General features: G+C 39.0%; 1 protein-coding gene across 10 annotated transcripts in view; it reads left to right on the top strand.

Moving 5' to 3' along the window:
• Positions 1-27,214, top strand: part of Camta1 (calmodulin binding transcription activator 1) — a 762,517-nt gene that overhangs the window by 51,163 nt on the left and 684,140 nt on the right. For 3 of the 10 annotated variants that reach the window (XR_013091868.1, XR_013091865.1, XR_013091867.1), the window contains exon 4: positions 19,489-19,572. The exons of 4 other annotated variants lie outside the window; for them this stretch is intronic. The gene's annotated coding sequence lies outside the window, so the exon portion shown is untranslated. Of the gene's footprint in view, positions 1-19,488; positions 19,573-21,744; positions 22,023-24,135; positions 24,327-27,214 lie in introns of all 10 variants that reach the window. 3 more of the 10 variants (XR_013091864.1, XR_013091866.1, XR_013091863.1) reach the window with 3 other exon arrangements.

Below are 27,214 nucleotides of genomic sequence, written 5' to 3'. Positions count from 1 at the left end.
AGTCCTCTGTAAGTGCAGTATTGCAGAAAACACAAGAAGACATTAATTTGCAGTTCAGTGATGGAAGGCAGTGAAATCAGTGCAGTTTATAAAGTTAGCGGGGCTCGGTAAGATGTGGCCCTCATTTTCTAACTTTGTAAAGGTTAGAAGATGTTAATGTGGCTATAAGTGTTCTTCTTGAGGTACAGTTTAGGGTTTTAGGGCAGTCGTTGTTTCTCATCAGCTTGGGTCTGTGTTACCCTATTCAGCTATTTGGAAAACAGGGGGCAGGAGCTGTGATCCACTTGTTAATCAGGTCTCCAGGTCTCCTGACAGTCCTAGTAAATTTTGAAAATAGGTCAGTGGGATACTTCTGTTACTTTCTACTGTATGTATTTGATTTTGAAATTCAAACTAAGATTTCTTTGTACTTAAAAGTGGGTTTTACAGATTATTCAGACTTTTATATCAGATCTGTTTTAGTTATCTGAGAAATCAGAACAGTCTCATCAACTGAAACTTATTGGAAAATGTCCTTATCTATTCTGCATTTACTGGAGCCACTTTTCATTTGAATGTTTGTTATGGCTCTTTTTATTCTCTTTGTAATGAGGAAGCAATTGCCCAAATAAAGATATGCAGCTTTCCTGCCTGGGGCTGTAGTTGTACCACAGTTTCAATGGATGTGAAGGCTTTTAGGAAGTTCAAAACCAAGACTGTCTTTGTATCATTTGTATGCAGAAATTAGATTTTTTTTTTTTTTTTTTTTTTTTTGCTGTAGTTACTGAGACTTTTAGCTGCTTCTCTTGGTGTAGAACATACATACAATGTTTTTTGAATGTGATGAGTTTTTTGGGATAGATTATTTCTATGTGGATTAAATTTATGTCAGTCAAGCCTCCTTAATATTAGTTATGACACCACTGAACTATTATAAATCTTTAGAGAATCAGTTGTTAGATAATGAGATTCTTAGGGTATGATTTGAGTCAAGTGTCACTTTTCCTACTTTTTCCATTAAGAAATAATAACGTTTGGTGAATTTTCTAAACCAGTTTGTTGCTAAGCATTGAATCTGCTATTCTTTTTCATTCCGTGGTTGTTTTGAGTGATAACTTGCTAAAGCAGTAAGGCAGACCATATTCAGGGGCTTTGTCCATGGGAGTACAGCAGTGGGGTTTTGCAGCAGAGGCAAACTTCAGAGACAGGACAAATGGGGATTTGTATCCAAGGAGCTGGACGGGAATCAGTGGATAGAAAATTACTAAGAAGAAAGATAAGAGTAAGGGGGATTCTGGCTAAAATCATTTAATGGGATTCTTGCCAAAACCTCAGAGATGATAAGAGGTTGAGGAATCTGAACAGTTATCAGATATTGAGGGTGGGGCTTTGGCTACACCATGCTGACAGGGTATTTGCTGACAGCCTGATTAGAGCGGATACCAAAGGTTAAAGTGCAGGTGAGAGGAGGGTACCTGGAGCTTACCTAGATTTTTTTCAGGAGACACTCAAATATTTCCTCTGGCCTTGCGATAAGCTAGCCGTTCAGAGGTATGTAGAAGGTGTCCAGGATCTTATAGGTTAAATGGACATAAAGTTTGATTGCATTGTGGTGTTTTGGGAGTATGATAACTTACCGAGCATGTGTGAGCAGGATGAACTTGGGCACAGAGGCAGCACTGACAAAGTCTGCTTGAGCATGCAAATGTAGGTAATAAAAAAAGGGCACTAGAGCTGTGTTTGGAATGTGATTAGACGTTTGCTAGGCAGATAGAATCAGCAGGAAAACTCTAGGCTGATGGGAGTACATGTACAAAGGAATAGAAGGAAGAAATTTGACTTATTTGGGTAATTGGAGATGGCTGGCTGAGGGTTTGAGGCAAGGGGTGAATGAGTTGAGGTTAGAAAGATGGTAGCGAGATCACAGAAGCCCTGTCTGTAGTGTTGGGTTTACATTTTGCCTCATAGGTAACAGGGATTGTTTGAAAGATTTTAATCAGAAGAGTAATTGATCAGGCTTTCATTTTACACAGTTACTCTGGGGTCAGTGTATAGAATGGCTTGGAGAGAGAAGCTGGCAGTTTGGTGAGGAATCCAAGTCAGAGTTACTATCAATTAAGACCTGTTTTTAGGCAGTGGCAGTAGAGGAGGATCTGACTTGAAAGCTAAAATTAGTAGGATTTTAATGTGACCTCTTAAGATGTGGTGGCTATTGCCCTTTTCCTAAATTGAGAAAGTACAGATTAGCTAGAGAAAAGATGGAATTGAATCACTTATGTACTTAGTTAATAGAAATATGACCAAAAGGAGCAGTTAGAATTTGGGACTGATATACCTTTTTAATAGATGAAGGGGAGGCAGAGAAAGGGCATTTTTGGGAAAATAGATAACTTTCTAGGAAGGTAAAGGGCCCTTAGGAGAATAATTCTGTGACATTGTTTGGATGTGGTCTGTTTAGGTGTCTTCTAAGAAGATTAGAGTTGTTCCTGGGGAGGGGATTAATGGCAATTGAGTTCTTTCCATTTCTTTTGGGAGATTCTCCTTTTAGGCTGATAGGGATTTTAGGAATGCAAATGCCTTTAGCTTGAAATAATTTTTATACCACAGTAGTTGCTTCTTGATCCTTTCTTGGTGAAGGAGAGGAGAAATTTCTGTGATTCTGACTTGAGTGATAGTGGTGCTATTGATAGTGAAGTACGAAAAGAAGAGCATGTTTCAGAAGTGTAAAAATTTTATTTGTATAATCGGACTTGGAGCACCTGTGGAACATACAGGTAGAGATACTAGGAAGTAATTGGATATAGATCTGGGAGGTCGAGAGAGAGCTCAAAGAAGCCGAGGATATGGATGAAGTATACCTAGGGGAGTAGGAAGAGTGGGAAAAGAAAAAGATTCTAGAGATGAACCAGAGGGGGTTGGGAAATGAGGGAGATGGGGAAAAATAAAAAAAGAAATTGAGCTTATAAAGGAGACTGTTAGGGAGAAATAGCTGAGGACAATGAGAACTGGGAGAGTTATAGAAACCAAGGCGGGACAGGGTAGCAGGGAGAATAAGCAGTAGGGATCTACAAGGTCAGGTGCAGAGTAGAATTATATATGTTCAGAAAATATTTTTTGATTCAGTGTATAATAATGGTACAGTTTTGAGGAGGAAATGGAGGATTGTTTATTTAAATGAATTTGGAACAGTTGGCTTACCATTTTCCTTATGACAAAATACATCTAAAAATTAAATGTAAAATATTGGAAGTGATAAAAAACTAGAAGAAAATATGGGCCAGTATGTAGATGTCAGACTAGAATTCTGTACCCAGCAAAAATATTCTTTACCAGTGAGAACAAAACTATTACTTATTTTGATCAACAAAATTTATTAACTGATAGAATAACAAAGAATCAGAGGGCTTAGAAAATCTTAGTAACATAATTAGTAAACGTGACCTAATTGAGATGCCATTTAGTAGTAGACTAGACAAAATGGAAGAGAGAGTATTTTGAAAAAAAGAAATACTCAAAACAAAATATGGGATTTTTCAAAACATGAAATAAATACATTGTGCCTAATACAATAGACTAATCATTCTTCTCATATGCACAGAGAACATTTACCAAAATTGCTGATCCATAAAGAAAGCTTTAACAAATTTCAAGACTAAAATTAGACTGTCAAATTTAGTATAACGATAGGTTTGATATTTGGAAAATTGATCAGTATAAAACTTGCAGAAAATAATGTGATGATGTCAATAGATGCAATATTGCCACTGGTAAAATTCATCACTCATTAAACATGAAATAGCATATTATTATTAAAAGGTAACTTCCTTAATCTGGTAAAGGTTAGACTCAGAAAAAAGGTTTGCTTCTGGCATGCATCATGTTTAATGGTGAAAATGTTGAACGTTTTCCTTTAGAGGCTGAGGAAAAAATAAGTTATTTTTAATATCACCATTCCTGTTTATTAAAGGAAATTCTACCTAATTAAATTATAAGACAAGAAAAATGGAGTATGGAAGTCAAAATAGAATAAATCTGATTTTATAGATGACACAATAGTGTATGCACAGAGACTAAAAATATATTCTTACAACTTATTTTAAATACTCACCAGACTGCAAAACTCAAAGTAACTTCAGACCCATTTTTATATGCCAGTGACAAATAGGAAATGTAATAAAATATATCAGTTGTAATAACATAAAAATCCATTTTTTTCAGAAAAAAATTTATGTCTAAAGCAATAAACATTATTGAGAAATGTTAAAGAACTACAGAAGGGGATATACCATATTCATGGATTAGAAGACCCCATTGTAAAATGTTGATATGCCTAAAATTCATCTATGTACTCAGTGTATCAATCAAAATGCCAGCAGATTGGGTGTGTGTGTGGGGTGTGTGTGTATGTGTGTGTGTGTGTGGAAATTAACAAATGGTTACTAAAATGTACACGGAAATGTAAGCATCCAGGAATAGCTGAAAAAATTTTTGAAGGACAACAAAGTGAGCAGATTTATGTTTCAGGGTAGCAAGACTTATTATACAGCTATAGTAATACCATACTCTTGTATGGTTCTAGTAAAAGACTAGACAGACACACCAATTGAACAAAGTAGTCCAAAAAGAGGCCTACATTTGTAGGGCACTTGATGTGTATTACTTAAGAGGCCCTGCAGTGTAGTCCACAAAGGATAGTCTATGCAGTAAATGGTTTGTGGGGGCTGGGGACACAGCTCAGTGGTAGAACAGTTGCTTAGTATGTGCAAAGCCATGGGTTTGATCCTCATCACCATCCATCAATCAATAAATAAAATTAAATAGAAAAAGAAAAAATGTATTTGGTTAATTACATACTTATGGGAAAAACAAAAATGTCACAATGATACTTTTTTTTGGTGATGCTGGGGACTAAACCTAGGGCCTTCCTCATACTAGGCAAGATACTACCATTGCATTGAGCCACATCCCCAGCCTAAATAAAACAAAAATATGAGACACCTACCTATGCCTGACAGATTTTTTTCCAAATTCATATCAGTCTGGATCCAGTTAGGAGGAAGAAACCAGTAAATTGAAAGAAAAGTTTAATATGAAGATACTAGTTAGAACAGGGAATTTAAGTTATAAGGGATTGGCTAATAAAAAGGCAACAAGAACTCTATAGAAAGCAAGGATAGCAGATACATGGAGCAGCTGCTGCCTCCAATGCTGAGATAGAGGGCCCCCTTCTCTCAGGACTGAGACAAGACTATACCCAGAAGACATGGTTCTGGTTTATTGTGTGGCAGACAAGTCCCTGGAGTGTCACACTGGTGGTGCTTGATGGGAATCTACTTCCGGATTTGGCAGAAGCCACTCTGCTGGGCTCCAGAGAAAAATGCTTCATGGGGAGGTGTCCACTGTGATACCTTGCTAAAACCACCCAGGTAGGATGCTGGGTAGCTGCTGGGCATTTCTGGCTGCAGTGTGCTATGGTCTCCAGAGGCCAGAACCACTGTGCATACTGCAGAAGCTGGATGGTGGAGTAGCCACTCGGGGTGCAAGAGCTGGTTGCTGTGGAATAACACACTTACTGCAGAAAAACCTGGAAGGTGGTACATATCAAGATGCCAAGATGGTGCACACGTTTGTTTCTTTTTCTTATTGGCAAATAGGGTTATGATGATTTCTCCTCCCTTCCATATTAAATTCAGCATTTATTCAATAAAAGTCATTGCGTGTTTCTTCTGAGCTATACTAGATGCAGGGGAACGGACAAAATAGACATTGCACTTGCCTTTGCAGAGTTTGTGGTGTGGTCGAATAGCTATTCAGTTGAGCTTCTTCTTTGTGCTAGGTATTGTTCTGGTCCTTGGGGATGTATATCTTGGTGATCAAGACACTCTTGCCAATAGCTATCGAGCAGATAATCATATGAATAGCTGCATCTTAGGGAATCATCTAAAGGGGCAGAAAGGGAAAATTCTGAATTGTCAGTTCAGTGATGAGAGATCAGGATGGGGCTTATGGGAAGACCTTACAGTGGGAAAGAGCTTGGCTCATTTGAAGAAGTGAGACTCAGGGAAATTTGAAAGTAGGGTGATGAAGACAGTGTCGGGAGAAAAGGCCCCAGTAGGGGCTAACTTGCTCTCAGCCTTAGGCCACCTCGGGAACTAGGGTAGCCCAATGAAGGTACCCCCTGTAGAGTTCTACAGTCAGAGCCCAATGGATTCTTTTTAGGTGTTTTTATTGCCATCTTATGGTGTGCTGAGTGGTCAGTTGATTGGAGGCAAGAGTGGCGGTCTTGAGACCTTGTGCACATTTGCAGGAATCCACGGATGCTCAACGATGGAGCTTGACATACATGGATTACTTGGGGATGGGGTTTGGAAATAGAATCAGACTTGGGGATGGATTGAATGTGGGCTAGGAGGGAGATGGAACTGTTGAGAATGACTTCCAGGTTTCTGGAATGTGAAGCCATTTTTCTCTGTACTTTTGAAACGAGTATAACTTACTTGTTGAGTTTAAAAAGTAAAAGAAACTTGAATTTGGAGATGAGGAATGCTTTGGTAACTAAACAAAAATACAGTTACAGAGGGAGATAGAAAGTGAAGAAAAGGTGATGTTATAGATCTGCAAGTTCTTAGAGAAGCTATAAGATAGAAGGCTAAGGTAAGGCTGTGGGACAGAGGGTATCAGGTTTTGTTTTATAGATGGGGCAGATGGGAGCAACTTCTTTTGGGATGGAGAAACCATAGAGAGAAGAGAATTATCTGCGTTTCTTAACAGATAATTGAATGTCTGTATGCGAGGCAATATTCTAAGTCCTTGCAGTATAAACCACTACACATATCCCCCTTTTCTGGGAGCCTAACTTCCAAAGTGGGGAGATGACAATAAATAAATAATCTGCCAAATGCATTATAAACAGAAAAAGAAATAAAGCCTGTTAATGGGGAGGTACAGGAGTGCTGAGGTGGGTGGACAGTGGGATGTGATTATATGTGGTGGGTGGCATTTATAGACTTGATGCCACTAGAATGTAAGATACAACAGGGAAGGGATTTTTGTTTTACTCACTGTTATCTTCAGAATTTAGAATGGTGCCTGACACATAGTTCTCAATAAATAATTGTTGTATAAATCAATTGATTATATACTATCAAGGATGGGATGAAATGAGTTGTGGAATACAGTTGTGAATGAAGATGTAGGGATATAAGTACCCATATTCCCAATTCAAATTATAATTATCTTTGCTATAATTATCTTTGGATTCAGCTATTCAGTTGTATTTTGGATCCTTTGGTTATCTTTGTTTCATGGCTTTAGTTTGGCTTACTGTATGTTTCTTAGGTATATTAATATAATTTACAAACCTTACTTATCCTTAGGTACATTACTGAAATGAAAAGTGACTGTTCTCAGTAATTTAAAAATAAAATTTGCACTATTATATTGGTTTATATATTGAAGATGTTTAATAACCTGTCTTGCTTTCAGTATTATGCTGCTTTAAAGTGGTGTGTGTGTATGTATTGTGGTTTTTTTATGTCAACTAAAGAAACCAGTTTAGCTGGGTTTAAACTGCAGTGGTTGTTGTATGTTAAACCAAGTCACACTCTCCTTGCTGTTCCTGTTTTGATCAGTCAGTTTGGCTGATCCCATAGTGAGTCTTTTCATCGACTTTGCAAAGTTCAGCCTTATGACAGTGTTCTAGTTTGTTTGAAATCCTATGGCAGGCCAGTCCTCTCTGCTTTAGGCATGCATGAAGAAGACTGTCCTCTGTGTGCCGAGTCTCAGCTCTGTGTTGGGGATTCCAGTGCCATACATGACTTTGTTCTAGCTCAGGAAGTGCTGGCTTCTGGCAGTAGGGCTTGCCTTTGTCAAAAAGAATTGACACAGGTGTTTTAAGACCAGTCAAAGCTGGAAGTTCCCTTATGTTTCAAAGATTTCACATATTGATGAGGAAAAGGGAGCATACAAAACAACTATATCCTTTTTGCCATAGGTTGTCCTTTCTTAGAGAAATCACTTTATCTCTCTTGTAAAAGTGTATAAAATATACTTAATTATAAAAGTAATAAATGGTCATAGAAAAGATTCTAACAACATAGGAATGTGGAGGTTAAAAAATGGAAAATTTTCTCTAAAATCGTACATTGTAGAAGATAAAATTGTCATCAATTTGATTTATATTTGTATTAGTCGGTCTTTTTGTTACCATACAGAATATCCAAGTCTAGGAACTTTATAAAGTGAAGAGGTGTATTTAGCTCACAGTTTAGAAGGCTGAAAGTCTCAAGATTGAATGGCTCCATTGGTTCAGCCTCTGGTGAGGGACTAATGGCTGATGGCTGGAGTGCATATGAGTGGGAGAGATCACATTGCCCAATAGGAAGACAAGGTGGGTGGACTGGACCCAGGCCCTTAGAATAGCCCCCTTGTGACAACCAACCAGGGTCCCATGAGAAGTACCTTAACCCCTTCTGAGGGCATGCCCCAGTTGATCTAAGAAGCTTCTACTGGGCCCTACCCTGTTGAAGGTTCCACATCCCCTTCCAGTACCTCCAGCCTCTGACACGTATAGACTTTTGGGGCCACACTCAAACATATCCTTATCCGTATGGTAATATCCTTATTTGGATTTTAAAGATGCATATGTACATCATGTATGTGTGAGTAATATATATCTGCATCTAAGTATGTGTGAATGCAAGTACACACACATAGAAGAGGAATCATATACATGTCTTAACTGTTTTCTTCTCCTAACAATTTATTATGGGCATTTTACATTTCAGTGAATGTATATATATGTGTGTGTACGCTTGTGTGTGTGCATGATTGCATAACACAGTGTTCCATAAAGAATTAAGTCATCCCATATTTTGTTTTTATAAGTAGTGATGCGCTTAACCTTCTGTTAACTGTTTTCGTGAGAGGGGGTGTGGGGGGTTAATTGGGATTGAACCTAGGGGCATTGTACCACTGATCTACACCTCCAGCCTTTTAAAATTTTATTTTCAGGTAGGGTTTTACTAAGTTACTGAGTCTGTCCTTGTATTTTCCATCCTCCTGCCTCAGTCTCCTCTGAGTAGCTGGGATTACAGGTGTGCACCACCTTGCCCAGCATGTTCACATATTTTTGCACACTTCACTGTTATTTTCTCAGAAGACAGAAGGGCTTGTCAAAGTGTAAACATTTGCCATGTAACCTTGTGAAAAGATACCAACTTGTATTCTCAGTTACCAAATATGAGCGTCCCATTTCCCCAGACCCTCACCAACACCAGGTGTTACTACCACTCTTAAATCTTTCTCAGTCTAACAGGTGAAAACTTATGTCTTCTTTTGATTTGCATTTCTTTGTGTATTTCTGTGATCTAGCATGTTCTGACCATTTGTATTACTTTGTTCTTTATTCTTTTTAGTTATAGACAGTAGAATATATTTTGACATATACATACATGGAGTATAACTTCCCATTCTCGTGGTTGTACGTGATGTAGAGTTACAGTGGTCAGATATTCATATTTGTGTTAATTTTTTTGATATCTTTTTTGAGCTGTCTTTAGTCCTTTGTTCTTTTTTTTTCTTGGTAGGTTCTTTTCCCTTTTTCTGATTTCCGAAAGTTTTTTAAAAAAATATATGTATAATTTTTCTCCTGTTAGTCATCTGTATTTGTCTTAATTTATTATTATTTTTAACTTGATATATCCTCATGCCAGTTTGGTGACTCATGCTCTCAACTTTGAATCTTCTAGCATTGGTAGCAAACTTAGGAAAGTCTTCCCCATACCACTAACTAGATGTTCTGTTTGCTTATTTGTTTAGAATTTTATCCTCAAGATGTTTAACAGCTAAATGATTTTTCAGATATATGGGCAGGGTGAAGTAGAGCTCTGAGTTTTCTCCAGAACACACACTTATTGTTGAATTGTTGATGTTTTATTGCTGACTTAAAATGCCATTTTTAGGGCTGGGGTTGTATGGCTTAGTGGTATAGTGGTTGCTTAGCATGTGTGAAAATCTGGGTTCGATTCTCTGCTCTGCATATAAATAAATGAATAAAATTTAAAAAATTATAGCATCTAAAAATATTTTTTAAAAAATGCCACCTTTATCATGCTCAGTTTTTACAGTTACATAGTTCTTGATAGCAGGACTCTGCTCAGCAATCCATTTGTTCTGTGGCTCTATCAGTAGTACATATTTTTCCTTTCCTTACATATTAATTTACTTATTCCCACATATTGTAAAGAGAACATTACTGCTTCTCTTCCCATCTTAAATATCTTCTCAGAAAACAGGAGTTTGACTTTACAGTACACATTCATTTGTGTGAATTGTCTCTGTACTAATTTCAATAAGTTGAGGTCATATAATCTTTCAGAAGTTGTGGGTTGAAGGGCTGGGATTATGGCTGAGCAGTAGAGTGCTCACCTTGCAGGTGCGAGGCCCTGGGTTCAGTCCTCAACACCACATTAAATAAATAACTAAATAAAATAAAGGTATTAAAAAATTAAAAAAAGAAGTTGTGGGTTGATAAAAATGTAAATAGAGCAACTGTCTTTGCTGTGGAAGATGGAATTGAAATAATCCTTACCTGTATTTCTCTAGCCATCACTTCCTAGCCTTTCTCATATCTTAGAATACATCAAGAATAAATATATTTTCAGGGCCACTGGGTAGATGGAGGAGTGCTCTGGGTGTGGTCTGGATGGCCTGTCCCCTCACAGGGGACCAGGGATCAACACCTGCAACCCATTCTTTGTGTGCTGCCCGTGATTAGGAAGTATTCAGGAAGCGCTGCTCTAGGCTAATGTACTCCCACTTCAAAATTTTTGTAGATCTTGACAGGTTGATAATGATTTAATATTTGGAGAGCCAGATTTCTCTAAAAATGTTTTTATTGGGGGATGGGGTTATAGCTCAGTGGTAGAGCACTTGCCTTGCACACGTGAGGCACTAGGTTCAATGTTCAGCACCACATAAAAACAAACAAACAAACAAAGATATTGTGTCCATTTAAACATTTAACAAATGTTTTTATTGTGGTGAGGTATATACAATAGAAAATTGACTCCCTCAGTGATTTTTACTTGTACAGTTTAATAGTGTTTTTAAACACATTTGCATTATTTTGTGACCATCACCACTGTTCAGCTCAGAACGTTATCTTCCCAAGCTACAGCTTTGTCCTTATCAAACGCTAATTCCCCACACCACTCTCCTAGCAATTACTGTCTACTGTCCATGTACAAATCTGACTACTCCAGGGTCCTCAGAACGTGGAGTCACACAACATTCATTCATTCATTCATTCATTCATTCATTCATTTGACTGGCCTCTTTTAACATGGTGTCTTTAAGGTTCATCCATGTTGTAGCATGTGACAGAACTTCCTTTCTTTTAAAGGCTGAATAATATTCCATTATGTATAGACCATTATGTTTATGCATTCATCCAATAATAAATACTTGAGTTGCTTCTACCTTTGGATATTTTGAATAACGCTACTGTGAACGTGGTTGGGCAAATGTGAGAGCCAGACTCTCCTCAGGGCTTGATCCTAGACTTTTCTTTCTGTGACCATTAAATGTGGATATTTCTCAGGAATTAGACCAAGGCCCTTCTCCTCTTCCCCCTTGGTTTTCTAAAAGTGAAGCAAAGAGATTTTGTCAGTCTCATCTTGTACATGAACAATATGACCTTTTTTTTTTTTTTTTTTTTAAAGGGGACAAAGCAACAAGAACAATGAATTACACTATTTTTAAAGGGTTTAACCCCCCCAGCTTTATGAAATATAATTGGCAAATAAAAATTATGTACATTCAAGGTTCACAGTGTAATGGTTTGAGAGATATATATGTATTGCATAATGATGAACCATTAACACATGCTTCACCACTCATGTGGCACGTGTGGGAGGAGGCAAGACCCTTGAAATCTGCTGCTTAGCACATTTCAAGTAAGTAGAGCAGCATTATTAACCATAGTCACCATGCTGTGTGTTGGGGCCCAGAACTTACTCATCTTACAACTGAAAGTACATCCCCTTTGACCAGCATTTCCCATTTCTTCCAGCCCCATCCCCTGTCAACTCCCGTTCTGCTCTCTGTCTTAGGAGAGTACTTCAGCCTCCCAAGTGCTCAAGTCATATCCTGAGAATCACTTTTAAAACAAACCCAAATTTGGGGTACTTTTAGAGTCACTGCAAAGTTGCAAAAATTTTGTGGACCCTAGTTGCTCTGTTAAAATTGCTATGGCTTGTTTGTCACCACCAGTGAACCAATATGGATATATTATTATAAACTGAACTCCAGAGGAAATTCAAATTTCCTTTGTTTTTCCCTAATGTCCTTTTCTTTTCCAGGATCCCACCCAGGATGCCATATTATAATCTAGTTTTCAAGCTCCATTATACTGTCAGTTTCTCAGACTTTCCTTTTTATTATTGACCTTGACAGGTGAGGTATTTTATATTATGTTCTTCAATTTGGGTTTGTCTGCTCTTTCTGTCATCATTAGACTCGGATTATGGGTTTTTGGAAGGAAGACCACATCACATCAAGGGTTCCTGTTCTCAGTGTGACTTACTACTGGTGATGTAAACTTTGGTCACTTGGCTGAGGTACTATTTACCAGGTTTCTTCACTGTAAAGTTACCATTTTTCTCCCCAAAAGAGGTCATTTTAGAAACTTCCCCTGTTTTAATCTGTACTGAATCTAAACCACTTTGCACTGTATCTTTTTCCTCAAGTAAGTTTCCAATCTGTTCACATCACTCTGTTTAAGTGCCACTCCTGACTAGGCAGCAGTGGCCTGTGCCCTGGCTGCTTCGAGAGTGCCCCTGGCCATGTATCTCCTCTACTCTGGCCTCCTCCCACTTTGGTCTGTACCCAGAATGGTCTTTTAGAAATGCTCTTTTCTCAAACTTGTGAATAACTCCTATTGTGCTTCAGATGCCATTCCTGCTCCTCAATAGTCAGGGCCTGTGTGACCTAGTCTGTCCCCTCTCTAGCCTCTGGCAAAGTACCTCTCACTTTGTTTACTGTCCCAGACGCTGGTTTCCCACCCTGAATTACTTCAGCACTCTCTGCAACACAATGTGGTCCTTCCTGCTTAGTTTGATGGGCACCTACCACCTGTATTCCTTTAGTCTCAGCCTGACTGCTACTTACTCTTTCTCAATAAGCCAGCCCTAGGGTGGAGTTGCCGGCCTGTCTTGCTGTGTGTTTCTATACTTCTTCCCTGTACCTGTTGTGTTTTGAATCAACTTCCATGCTAGGTAGACCAGTGGAGACTTTCTCTGTTCTTTGCCATGTATCCATCCCTGTTACCTAATAACTGAGCTTGCTCTGGAGTAGGTGCTTAATAAATATTTTTAAATGGGTTATTTTTGTCTTTTGAATGGAATACAAATACTCTTTGATATTAGCATGCAAGTATGCAGACAAGTTCTCAAATAGAAGTCTCTTAGTCAATTGATTGAATACCCTGGGTGTTCTTTTAAATGCCTTGTGCAGGGTGCAGCGATAGGTACAGTAAGGAATGGAGTGGTGTGTGCTCAGCCTGTGTTACTCTTAAGTAACCGTCTCTTTATTTGGTCATTCTCTACTTCAGCACTCAAGAATCAGACTCTGTAGTACCCTTTGCAGATTGTGGGACCTTTGCAGATTGTGGGACCCTTTGGGGCCTGGGGGAGAACCTGCAGGCCAACCCCTCACTGTTCCATTAGTGGAATAAGACCAATCTGAACAGATCAAGTTTGAATTCAGCTCTGTCAGTTTTAAGACTTACAGTACAGTCTTGAGCTCATCTGCAAAAAAAAAAAAAAAAAAAAAAAAAAAAAAAAAAGGAGAGAGACAGGAGTATCTTCCTTGTAACCTGTGGAAGGACTCAGATAAGAAACGGAATGTATGATGATCAGCATCACAGAGCTAATGTCCTTGCTTTTAGCTAAGCACCCTGCCAAACAGTCCATATTAATACTTTTTGTTAAATCTCACAGCAGCCCTATAGGTAGGGATGTTATTATTTTCATGTTCTAAATGAAGAAAAAGACTTAGTTGGAAAACCCAATAATTTGTCCAAGATCATGAAAGGAATAAAAGGTAGAGCTATTGCTGTGTATGATTTTTAAAGCTCAGAATGAACTCCTTATATCCTCCAGCCATGCCATCTTTAAGTGTAGCTTTGCTAGTTGGGGTTTTAAAGACTTTTCAGTCTTCTATCGGCATTTGAAGTCTTTAAGTCTTAGGAGGGAGGACCTTGTTACAGCTTGAATTTTAATTCACATTGTAGCAACTTTGATATCTGTAACTGGTTGCCTGACATTGTATGTTTGTGGGTCCTGGAGGACTGTGGGTCCTGTAGGTCCTTGTTGGACCTACCTTGGCAGTATTTCTAAAATGAGGGTTGTGGACTCCTGGTCAGATTTACCTGGGGGGATTTACAGAAATGTAATTTCCTTGGGTGCTTCTTTGATGTCCTAAATTGTAATCTTCTCCTGGGAGGATATGGGAAACTACAAGTGACACTATTTAGATAGGCGATTCTTATTTAGTCTGAAGCATGAGAATCAGTGACTAGAAGAAATGAGAAATGTCAGAGGATTCTTTCATTGTCTCAAGTTACAGGAAGACGAGAAGCAGCTCAGGTGCAGTAGCTCCATGGGTTTCCCTGTGCATCTCTTGGCATTCTCTGCATGGGCAGCCACAGTATAGTGGTGCGGCTCTAACTGTGCAGGGAGAAGGCACATCCCTGGCATGAGCTCCTGTCTGCTGTTCTTATTCTTACACAACTTTATTGAGGAGCAGTTGGCATATAATAAGTTACACATTCATTTTTAAAATGAAGTTTTTATTTTTGATTGACACAGTAACTGCAGTGTGATAGGGTATAGTGTGATGTTTCAGTACACATGTGTGATGTGTAATGATCAGGTCGGGGTTTTTGGCATATCCATTAACTCATTCATTCATTCATTCATTGTGTTTTGTGTTGGGAATATCCCAAATCCTCTTCATTAGCGATTTGGAAACGTACAGTTGTCATAACTGTAGTTATCCTATGGTGTTATAGAACATTATAGAATACTAGAAGTTATTCCTTTTATCCACCTGCCTTCTGCACCTGTTAACCAGCCCTCCTCTTCATATCCTTCGCAGGCTCTAGTAATCAATATTCTACGTCTGCTTTTTTATGATGTCAGCTTTTTAGCTTCTATAAAAGTGAGAACATGTTTCATTTGTCTTTCTATTAAACTGCACATTCCTGCATCTGCCTTATAAGGTAGACACTGCATGATGTCCCCACACCATGATGGTGAGCACATGCATCAGTCAGAAGTGTCAATCAGAAGAAATGGAAGCATTTCTGTCTTGCAGGCCCTTCCTCCCACTCTCTTTATTCTTTGTGAAATCTTTGAAACTGCTATGGGGAAAAAGTTTCCTTGTTGAGGGTAAAATGGTAGGTAGGAACGTATTGTGGTTTCAGTTTTTGTTTTCTTTTTGAGGAATATAGTGGAAATAATATGATGATTACAGGTGTAGGTTACCATATTATTTATAGAAAGTTTTGAGAAACCAACAAGTATTCTAGACCATTTCTGAAAAGTTTGACAGGAAATGTACTTTTTGGAGGGTTGGGAAAGTGGCGGAGATGTGACTGTTGGTGGCAGGGGAGAGGAGTGACTGGTGGGTGCCATGTGGATGGGGGTTGCACATGAGAACCAAAGGCTGTTTTTCTTTGGGTTTTCATTGTATGGCATTTATTCTACATGGGAAAAACTAACATAAATCACAACATGATATGGAATAGAAATATAATCCTCACTTAACTGGAGAATATATTTAGTTCAAGTGCATTTTACATTTTATTGAATGTCATGATTTATTTGTGATGTTTATAGATTAAAAATAAAATTTGCCCCATCACTGTAACTGGCTTTGGGCTGGGTGTTTTTTTAGTTGCTGAGTATACTTGCTGAAGTTAGGTGTCTTTCTTTTTTTGGGGTGGGGTAGTACCAGGGATTGAACCCAGGCGCACTTAACTGAGCCGTATCTCCAGCCCTTTGTATATTTTCTTTAGAGACAGGGTCATGCTAAGTTGCTGAGGCTGGTTTTGAATTTGAGATCCTCCTGCCTCAGCCTCCCGAGCTGCTGGGATTACAGGTGTACATTGCTATGTCCAGTACTGAAGTTAGTTTCCACTGCAGAAAGCATTATATAATATCATTGAGTTAATAGCTGTTTTTTTTTTTTTTTAAGAATTGGTAAAATGTGTGGGATTCAGCTGTCACCTAGTTTCTTTTACTCTTTGAATTTCTTTACTATATTTTTATTTATTTCCAGTTTTTCCATGTATTTATTTTGAAGGAATATGCTTGAGGTAAAAATGGGAGCATTTCTTTCATAATTTAACCTTCTTAGGAATATCATTTTTGCTGTGTCTGAGAGTTGAAACAATTCTTTGTACTTTATAGATGACATTCCCTCCTCACCTCTACTGCTAAATCAATCAATCAATCAAAACCAAAATGTAATGGAGAGTACACATCTCAGTTTCAGGTGGCGCTCACTGTGGGTGAGAATTCCCTGGAGAAAGACCCTTTGCTGGAGCACTAGTGACTTGATGTTCCATCAGAAGGGGCTCGGTGTGTTTCTTCTTTTAGGCTGTTAGCTCATGAGTGTGGTAGCTCAGAGTCATTTCCAGGTTTAGACTAGCATGTATACTGTGCTTACACCCATAGGTTTTGGGGATTCGGTTGGGGCTTTTGAGTCCTTTCTCTCTTTAATTCAGTTACTAGTTACAGAAAGAGACTAGCTATAATTGTAACAAGTCTACCCGAGGTTGACTCTCCTTCTGTACCTCTCCCTATGAAAATATCCTGCAGGTTGACTGTTTGGGGGTTTGCTTTGGATTAATGATCACCTTTCAGTCTATTAGTATTAATTCAGTTCATTCAGTCATTAACTGGCCATGGCCATAGGAAATGGGAAGCTGCTGGATAGGGAAGATGGGTCATTCTAGTTCATGAGCCACTGCTGTCTGGGGCCTGGGAAGGAGACCGGAAGGAGGTTCCACAGAGAGAATACCTTGAATCCAATTTAGGACCAGGGCTAACCTCTTGGGGTATGTTGGGGGAAGCTACTTAGGTCCAGTCACCTTTAAGAATTCAGAGCAGAACTGTCATTTTAACAGTTTCCAGGGCAAATAGGCAGGTGTCAACCATAATAGCTGCTTACTGCATTGTTCCTGTGGGAAAAATATATGTGAGTTTCCCATACCTCCTTTGTAAGTGGACTGGCTCTGAGAATTGGCTCTTCTTGCTGTTGTGGGGGAGGGCAGGATGTGGCAGTTAGCTACTGGCTGGGGTTGTGTTGCCTCTGAGAGTTTCCAGCCGCTTTATGCTTGCTTACTTGTATTGTGGGGTCCTTGTGAGGACCACGGTGAACTGCTTACTGCCCTTACCTTCCCCTACCCAATCACAAACTCATTTGGAAAACATTCCCAAGATGTTTTGTTTTTAAATCAGCTAAAACATTTTTAATTTTGGCACAATTTCCTTCAAAGGTAGTTTGTCAGAACTGCTAAATATTTAGGTGGGAAGGTGGACTCAGTTCCATGGAATCATTTGTGGGAATTGTGTTGGTTGTAATATTCAGGTGCTGAGGAACAATTCCTGACTACCTGGAGGTGGGGGCATCCTCTGGCAGTTGGTGTCTGGCACTTCTGGCAGGGATTAACTGGTAGAAAGTTTAGGGCACCATTTTTTTTTTTTTTTTTTTTTTGTGAGTGAATTCTAATCATAACTTAGAACACTTTTTAAAGTCATCCATAAATACTTCATTGCCTTTATTGTCAAGAGATTATTTTAAAAATACAGATTTTGGAAATGAATATTGCCCATGGAGCTATTTGTTCTGACTAGGCTTGTTGCTTTTTCTTACTAATAGATATTAGGAAAACAAAACTTGACTAACGTCACACTGCTGGCTTCTTGCCTTTTGTTAGAAACATGCTGAAATGGTCTAAATAATGATGCTACTAAAACAACGTATGCATTGTTTTGATGGGTATTGATTCCTTCTGTAGTGTTCAGAATTGCTTGCATGCCTCCCAGCAACAAATGCATATGTGACTGTGTGAGAGGAGCATTCCAGAAAAATGGAATGCTGCTTTACTTTTCAGTAGCTGTGCAACTTAAAGGGAAAATGTCATGTTTTTAGAAATGTGGCCTTAAGGCACTAACCCACTTATATCCAGTGCATGAAGCTCTGCAAGTTATTTTAACACAACCTGATCAGAGGGAACAAAAATCTGGCATTTATAGTTTGTTTGTTTATTGATTGCCATAGTCATTAGAAAGAATATCCTGTTCCTTTTAATAAAATCCTCTTGGACAGTTAAGTGTTGTATTGTGGGGCAGAGCTGACCTGGGAGAATGTAGGTAGAAATGGCAAATGGGGATTTAGTTGTGCTTCACCTGCTCTCCTGTGTGGCAGGATGTAATGTGTATTGTTTCTTAGAACTTGCTGTTCAGTACACAGAAGTTTGGATTCTGAAATCAGGGAATGTTGCCTCTCAAGCTTAGTTTTCAGAGATGAAATGCTGAAGATGATCTTAGTAGTATGCTCAACTGTTCGTTTTATTTACTAGTGAAATGAATATTCAAATTGTTTACTGTAACAGTTAATTGTTACACTGTTAACAGTTAACTTACTGTTGCTGAAAGTTAAGCAAATGTGTTGTGACTTAGGTGTTAGCTACATTTTTCAAAACAAAATTTAGCTCTTTTCTTTTTAAAAACATAAATTAGTTTGTTAATGGGGAAAGAGTAACGTTTGTTGAAAAATTAAGTCACTTGCTTTTTTCCCTTTGTAGATCTTCTTCGTGTCAAGCCTGTATTAACTCCTTGTAATTCCAGTAGGACTAGCAAGTTATTTTGCTTAAAATGTCTTTTTTCCCCCCCTGTGCAGTGAAAGTCGAATGTGAGAACAGATCTTAATAGATATAGTTACACAGTTTATTTTATCATGTATCACTTTATTGCTGTCTTCTAGAACATTGTTATACTAAATGTTCCAATAATGGAAATTTTATGCAGCTACTTCAAATGAAAGAAATTTGCAAAAACTCAATTTTGGAACTCATTCCTTGAGGAGAGGGAAAAAACTCACCATGCTGTGACCAAATTAGATTTCTGATATGTTGGCAACTTATCAAACATTGTCATTTCCAGAAAACAGGGTGTGGGTTCCCACTGAAATATCACTATTTCCCAATCAATGTCAATTTGAGATATTTTGAGTTTTAATATGATTGAATGGCCAAATGTTTACAAAGTTGTTGTTGGTAACAGGTAATTAAAAATTGGTTTTGTACCTAAATGAAAATGGCTTTATATGGAATCAGGAATGACCATGTTCAATTACCAGGGAGTCGTCTTTTCAAGAGCTTGATTTAAATTTCTCAGAGATATTAGTTGTACTTACTGGAGCTCCTTTGTTTTGCAGAGATCATGATGCAGCCGTCCTTTTGGATTTCTTTTTAATAATGTGTGACCCTTCACCTTTGATCCCCTGACCTGCATTACCTTGGTAACCATTTCATTTTTTAATTTAATTTCATTTTTAATTTTGGTGTACAAGCTGTAACATTTCATCTCTCAAAGTGTAGCACGCTGATTTCCTCAGATAGAGATACCCCTTTGAGCGATAAATTTGCAAAATGCTGTCTTCATTTTTTGTATTAAAATTCATTTCAGTTTTATAAAATAAAATGTAATCTGTGTTTTCATCCTTTTAAAATTTAAGTTTAGTGAGTGCATTCCCCCATACAGGATAGTTCCTCTTCTACCAGTGTTTTGCGGAAGCTAAATTAAGTGATATTCATATGTAATGCACACCCCCTTACCCCCACTCCACTGCCACTCCCTGTCACTCCCCTACTGTCACCACACAGCCCTGCCATTGCAGGATGATGACTTGTCTTCCCTTTAGAATAGTAGCAACTTGAATTTGTTAGTCTTAGCAGCCAGGTTCTGCACCCTCAGGTTATAATTTGTATTCTCAAATATTGTGGGGAGGGAAAGCTTAGAGTTTTATTTTTAATTTCATTTAAGGGCTGGAAGAATGTAAGCTATTTTCATTACCAGTGTTTGCCTTTCCCACCTCCTTTAATGTTTTATTTCTTTGAGACCTAAATTAAGGAAAAGTCACAGTTTTAATTTGACCAAAAAATGTGGTTTTGTCTATGCTGAAACTTTATCAGTGAGCTCTGCTGGTCCCTATATCAGATTAATTTTTGCCATTTGTTCTTATTTCATGATTGCTTTTCAAATAATGTATTTTTATTGTACTCTTTTTCTTTTCAGAAAATTCTTAAAAGCAAAACAAACCAAAAGTCAAACTTGAGTTAATTCTTTGAACTGGCAAAATACTCCAAGAAATTGTGTTCTTAAAAAAAAAAAAAGCTTCGGACTCTCTTGCATGGCCCAATGAAGCACAGATGATTTTTTAAGTGTCTTATTATTTTATTCTCTAACATTTAATGCTGATGTTTTAATTGCACACAGCTGAAGCTGCTAAATGAGTACTGAAATGGATTTAATTCCTCTCTGAGCTTTGTTGATACCTATAAAAGTTTATATCATTCATTAGAACCACAAATTAAAATTAGTTGTGTTGAGCTGTTCATTGGAGATTGGAACTCTCACGAACATTTTAGCTCACAGGCTTTGTTTTTGCCTGTTACACCTATTTACCTGAAAAGCTGCTTTCGCCCTGTTGGGTATCCTTTCTTTTCACAGAATTAAAAAATATCAGAGTTGAGGAATATAAGTAGACAACTTATCCTATGATTGTAAAGCCCCCATGATTATAAGTATTCCAGTGGTTGAGAGCAGCTTCTTTGCTGAACCTTGAATTTTAAGGTGATTTTTTATTATAATGTGTTCCACTGTTGTGCAGAGAAATTTTCCAGATCCAGAAACTTTTTTTTTTGGCCTTAGGTACGTTGTTAATTTGTTCTTTTGATGCCATGTCCTTCTAGCACCAAAGGAATGGTGCCTGAATTGCAGTTCATAGACTCACAGGGTTTTAGGGGACAGTGACAGCTTGTCAGCTCCACTTCTCTTCCTGAGGGATGAGCTGGCCCATGGTTCCCTGGGGAGTCACAAGTTCTCTGATGACAGAGTCAGCTCTCCTGTGGGCCCCCATCTACTTGAGAGAGCCTGATAACTTTATTTATAGCCTGTAGTAGGAGATGAAGAGACATTAATAGGTGCAGAAATATTTCTATTGTCATGTTTTATTTTGTGATTAAATCAGTTAAAAATTTTAAGGTTTTCTGATTAATACATTTTAAGAGAACCTAATTTTTCTAAGAGAGCTAGTACACAAATACACTTATTATTTTCAATGAACATCAGTTATATGGTTAGTATTTAGGACTTCTGGTAAGTTGGGAGGCACATGAATACTGTTTTTGTAATCATGATTCACTGAGAAAACCCTTGTCTGAGAGTCAGAAAACTTGCTTTGGACTAGCATCAAGGTCTTTGGACATGTCACTGGTGTCTTTTGAGGTAGTTACTTCCAAACTAAAATATTCAAAGACAAAGAACTTGACACTTTAATTTGGGAATGAATACTGTGAAATCAGTTGTCTTGATTGACCACATAGGAGCTTGTAAAACATTTCGTTGATGCTGCTTCCATTTTATGTGTATGTGAAATGTAGATACTGTGTGTCTCCTACTTGCCTTTTAGGGTTGTTGGGAGGATAAATGAAACACACACTGGGAACTCAGAAGAAAGGTGCTTTTGAAACTGAACCTCATCCTATGGCTGTGCCAAGAGGCAGTGGTAGTGAACCCCGTGGTGAAGGGCCAGGACCATGGCTCTGGAGCCAGGCTGCCGTGGTTTGAATCCCACCTTGGCCTCTTGCAAGCGGTCTGACTGCAGCACATTACCTAACCTCCCTGTGCCTGAGTTTCCTCCTCTTTAACTTGAGGATGATAATAGTAGCACCTACTCAAAGGATCCTGGTGAGTTTTAGCTGAGCTGATGTGTGCGGAATCCTTAGAGCTGCGCTGGCGTGTAGCGAGCGAGGCCACACCTGCACACCATGGGCAGGACATATACCTTGCACAAAATGACATTGCAGCCCCCCCATCCCCCTGCCCACCGTTAGTCTTCTAACATTGATTTAGAAACCATTGAATGCTTAGAGAGGGGTACTGCATAGTTGGTGATATGTAAGCACCTCTAGATAGAAGTTCAGTGGGTAAGTTAAATTTGGCTTCCTAACCTTTTTGTAAAAAATTCAGCTCACTAGGATCTGCCTGACACTCTGACTATTCTTTTGTTTTAGTTGTTTTGGGTTATGGAGGCATAAGGGGAGAGGTGTGAGGGAGGGAGCTGCCTTTTGCCTAGTTAGCTTTCGTACCTCCACTCTGCTAAGTTGTCTAGCTGGCTTTCAAGGAGTCAGAGGGTTGAACTGTTGAGGGGCTTTTACTTGACCGTATGAGGCTTTGGACTCCTCTTAAGTAGATCGAAGGATGGGACCCACAGTTGTCCCTGCATGAGAGAAAATATGTGTTGCATTGTTCCCAGTGCTTTCCATACATTTTAATCATCCAGATTTATCCAGGAGATGAATGGTGTGTTAACCCAGTTTTGCATCTGAAAATGCTGAGGTTTAGGAAGGGTAAATACACTTTCCTAGGTGCACATCCCTAGTAGACTGCACAGTTGCAGAACTGGCATTTAAATCCAGGTGCTGCTTACCTCCTGATACTTGCTGCCTTGCATTCACCTGCAAACCTGGTAGAACCTCTTAACAAGAGACTGTTCTGCTGTTTTCGTTACAAGGACCTGAACTGCATATATTAGTGTCCCTCAACCATTGGACCTTTTAAATGAACAGCACCTCTAACTTAGTAAGAACTCATATGATGGAGTAGCTGGCTCTAACAATCCACTACCACCATTATCAGGAAAGTTCCATTGTATATGTGGCACTTGATCCTGGTTGCACATTTGGAATCACTTGTGTAGTGTTTTGTTTAAAACTTGAAGCACTAGTCCCATCCGTGACTGATTGTGGTCTAGCAGAGAACTGTTGATCAACAGGTTCAGATATATAGAAAGGTTTTTTTTTTTTTTTCCCTAGTTACAAACAAACAAAAATTGATTTTCTGTACATGCACAGATTTGTGCTTCTAGAATATGGACTAGTGCAATTAGTTCTATAGTTGGGTACATTGTAGATTAAAATGGATCTCTAGTTTAATCATTTGACCAACACTGATCAGTACCCTTCCTGAAGGCAAAGCCCCAGCATCTATTCCCTAAATGCAGTCATGTGTGAGAACCCCGAACGTCCTGAGAGGTGGGCTCTCACTTAGTTACAGGGTGAACCAAGTAGAGGGCCCTTTTTGCTTTCTTCTCCCTTTCACCTGTCTTCTTTCTCTTTTATGCATCCATTTTTCCTTTCTCTTCTCCTTCCCTTCTCCATAGTTCTGTCCTCCCTCTTTTTCTCTTTCTTACATTTATCTGTCTGATTTTTGACAGTGTGACAATCATCAAGCTGTAAAGTACTTTAACTACTCCATGTGCACAGCACATAGTAGGTGTTCAAATGAACTTTCTTATTTTTCTTAGCAACTGATTTTCAAAGGAGTAGGCACTACCCCGCATTAAGCCTGAACTTTGTTAGATTTTGTTTGTGATTGTCTATCCTAACTTGGTTTATCTTGTGAATTTAGATAGTTTAATCTCACTGGTTCTGATAAGTTGAGGAACTCCAGGCTTTAGTCCCTGAGTAGTACAGAAGCTTAGGGAATAGAACAGACTTAGATTGTTCTAGAGGCTGCTTTTATCAGGCTTCTAATGTATTTGCTTCTAGTATATTTTTAAGCCAGAGTATCTGTGTTTGCCTCGTCAGACCCCCTTTGTTTGGTGATGGAGAGGAAAAGGCCCTTGGAGAGGGAAAGGCCCTTGGACTTGCTGCTGCTACCTCCTCTGGTAGCATTGTGTGTTGGGACAGAGAGCAGAGCAAACAATATGACAGCCTAGAGGTCTGCAGCTGACTGTTTGCCTCCAGAAATGTTGGAGAAGTAGTCACAGTAATCCTCCTTCTGCTTCCCCCTTTCACAGGAGAGGTGACCTAAGGGTGGGGCGATTCTGAGGGAAGTGGCAGGCCTCCCCAGCGTGGAAGTCGGGAGGCTGTGTTTGCGGCCCTGCACCCCAGCAGGTTGGCCCAGGCGCCAGCTGGCTGCCTTAGGAGTTCCTTCTGATGGCCTTTAGCCCTTCGAGGCTTTTCGGAGGCTGAGAAACGTGCGGTAAAGGTATGGAAAGGTGTTTTTGTCATTCTTCAGTGAAAATCTGCCCTAACCAGAAAGGGAGTTTCTGCCTAGGCAGGAAACCATTGAAAAAGCTCGTTTGTGTTAGTTGTGGTTATAATGTTTCCCCTGGAAACTGGCCGTGGTTACTGTAGTACCATGTGTTTAGACTAGATTTCCTGTTTTCCATACACATTTATAAGTGGGTTCAGAAATGTGCCTGTGATGAACATCACATATACCTACCACAAAACTTGGATGGTCAGCTTGGTATGGTTTTGTGCACCTCTAAGCCCAGTGGCTCAGAAGGCTGAGGCAGGAAAATTGCAAGTTTAAAGCCAGCCTCAGCAACTTAGGGAGACCCTGAGCACCTAAGTGAGTCCCTTTCTTAAAATGTAAAGAGGGCTAGGGATGTGGTGCTGTGTTTAAGTACCCTGGGTTCAGTCCCCTGTACCCAAAACAAAAACAAACAAAACACAATGGGTTTGACCTCCAGTCCTTTTTTCTCTTTGGTGCTGATCCTTTTTCTTATTTCTGCATTTTTCCAAAGGAGAAACTACATGATCTGTAACTTTTTGTGATGGTGAGAGGAGGATTGGTCTGGAGCGTTGAAGCTCTTGGTCAGGGTTTGGCTCTGGGTTTCCTTTTACCAGCTCTAGTTCACCTTACATGCCTGGTACAAGTTCTTGTACATAATAGACACTCAGCAAACATTAACACTCTTTTCATTTCTCATTAGCACAGGTAATTAAGAATAGGAGCTGATAGACTCCACATATCTGTGCAGAGATATATCTGTAATTAAAGTTTTAATTAAAGAGACACCAGACCAGGCAGATGGTTCTTATCCTCATATCCTGTAAACCAAACAGCCGTGGCTTTTCGATCTTGCAAACAAGCAAAGCCGAGAAGCTGCTTTCGTGGTGGGGCATGGTAGTTTTATTAACTAGCCATGATCTATTTTGGTACTACTCTGTGTGATGCCTGATCCAGGGATAATCATTGTAGTTTGATATGGAAAGACAATACATCAAAGTTATGTCCCAACTGAAGCTTTCAAGCCTCATCAAGGGCATTGCCACAGCCCAGCTGGTGGATCACAAGGCATGTGGTTTTGTGCTAGATCACAAAAGCTGACAAAGTGTTATTTAGGATCATCAGCTAAATACAGTATTAAATGAAAGCACCATAATCCTGATTTTTCAGGTTTTGCCACTGTATAGCAATGCAGAATTGAGTTGTGCCTGTTTGCCTCATGCTGGTTCTCTTCTATGTCACAGTGACCTTATTGGCTAATCAGGCGCAGAATTTAAGAAATAAAACAACTGCAGGGGCTAACTAACAGAAAAGGACTTAACTCAGATCTTATCACTTTTTAGGCCCTTCCAGTGAACCCCAGCCATTTATTCTATTGCATCCCTGTTGGCAGGAGCCAGAGCAGTGCAGGGAAGTGGGCAGCTCACCTTGACCTCTTGGGTTTTACCCTCTTCTTTACCCCAAGTTTCATAACCTTTCCTTGTAATTTTTAATGCAGTCAGGTGCATGGTTTTCAGGCCTTCCATGCAAGAGGCAGTTCTATAACAGAATTGCATGCTGGTTGATGTAGGTGTGTTTCTACCACCAGCATCCCAGTTTATTTTGTTAGGTAGAACCAGTACTGAAGATGTTGATTTCTTATTGCACAATGGAACATTTTAGTGTAGAGATTAGGAGCATGGTTTCTGCTTTGCTGAACAGTGCTGCTTTCATAGGAGGTGCAGTTTTTGTGGGATAGAGTCCACAGTACACTGGGAAGTACACTGGAACTTTCATATCACAGACCAGTCATCAAGTGATAGAACCTAGAAGTGTTTTAACTTACCTTAATATCATCTATAAATCAAGGTCCATCTGTCCTAGCTGAAATGTGTGTGCATAGGCACAAGGAGATGGGCCAGAACCATGAGATGTGCATGTGCTTTGAGTGGAGCCTGTGTCTCATGGGTAGCTGGAAATGTGTCTACCACCTTCTGTCTCAGGGAAGGATGTTTTTTGGTTTTAAAAGAGGTCAGTTCATTGTAAGCTGCTTTGATTAAATAGTCTTCTGTTATTGTATCCAGAAAATACCATAAGATCTATGCAGAAATGTATTACTGAGTATTAAGTTGGTATTTTACATATGGAATTTGAACCCAACCAATTACAAAGTTTGTTTCTTTTCTAATGTGGTTCAAGACCTGAACATGTAACTCTGGAGTAGACAACACAATTTTAGATTGTAGGAAGTTTCTTAAGAAGTTAAACTCTTGCTGCATAGAGAGCAGTAGTTATTCCGCTTTGCTGTGTAGGAATCAGACTTCCACAGAGAGGAGAAGCACCAACAAACCCACCTGGTCTTACTTTTCTTTCTGTAGTGGGTTTAGAAAAAATGTGCACCCCCATCCCATGCTTGGGATTGAACCCAGGCCTTTACCATGTTGGGCAAATACTGTGCTACAGAGCTACATCCATAGCCCTGGAAAATCTGTATTTTACCACATAATCGTCACCACTGCATTAATGCAGATTCACTAATACTCCATGCATCCTAATCTTGAACCAGTGACAGTTTAGTAATAAACGAGTTTTAAGTAATACTGGCACAGTATTTTTTTTTTCTCTTTTAAAGCTTTAAATAATGGTCACGCTCAACTTTTTGCCTAAAAAGAAAAAGAAATAAAAGGCATAAAATCTGCAATGATTAGGTGATGAAATGCATATATTTTTGCCCTTTCTAGTTGTGTGATGATGGAAGTAGAGTGTTCTGCCCACTCCAGAGTGACTTACCACCAAATATTTCTTTTTTTTTTTTTTAATGGCAGTACTGGGGATTGAACTCAGGGCCTCACACAAGCTAGGCAAGTGCTCTGCCACTG

The sequence above is a fragment of the Callospermophilus lateralis genome, chromosome 7 (genome assembly GCF_048772815.1).
Source record: "Callospermophilus lateralis isolate mCalLat2 chromosome 7, mCalLat2.hap1, whole genome shotgun sequence".
NCBI classification, from domain to species: Eukaryota; Metazoa; Chordata; class Mammalia; order Rodentia; family Sciuridae; genus Callospermophilus; species Callospermophilus lateralis.
The sequence above is the reverse complement of the archived record's forward strand: the minus strand, read 5'-3'. Positions and strand labels throughout refer to the sequence as shown.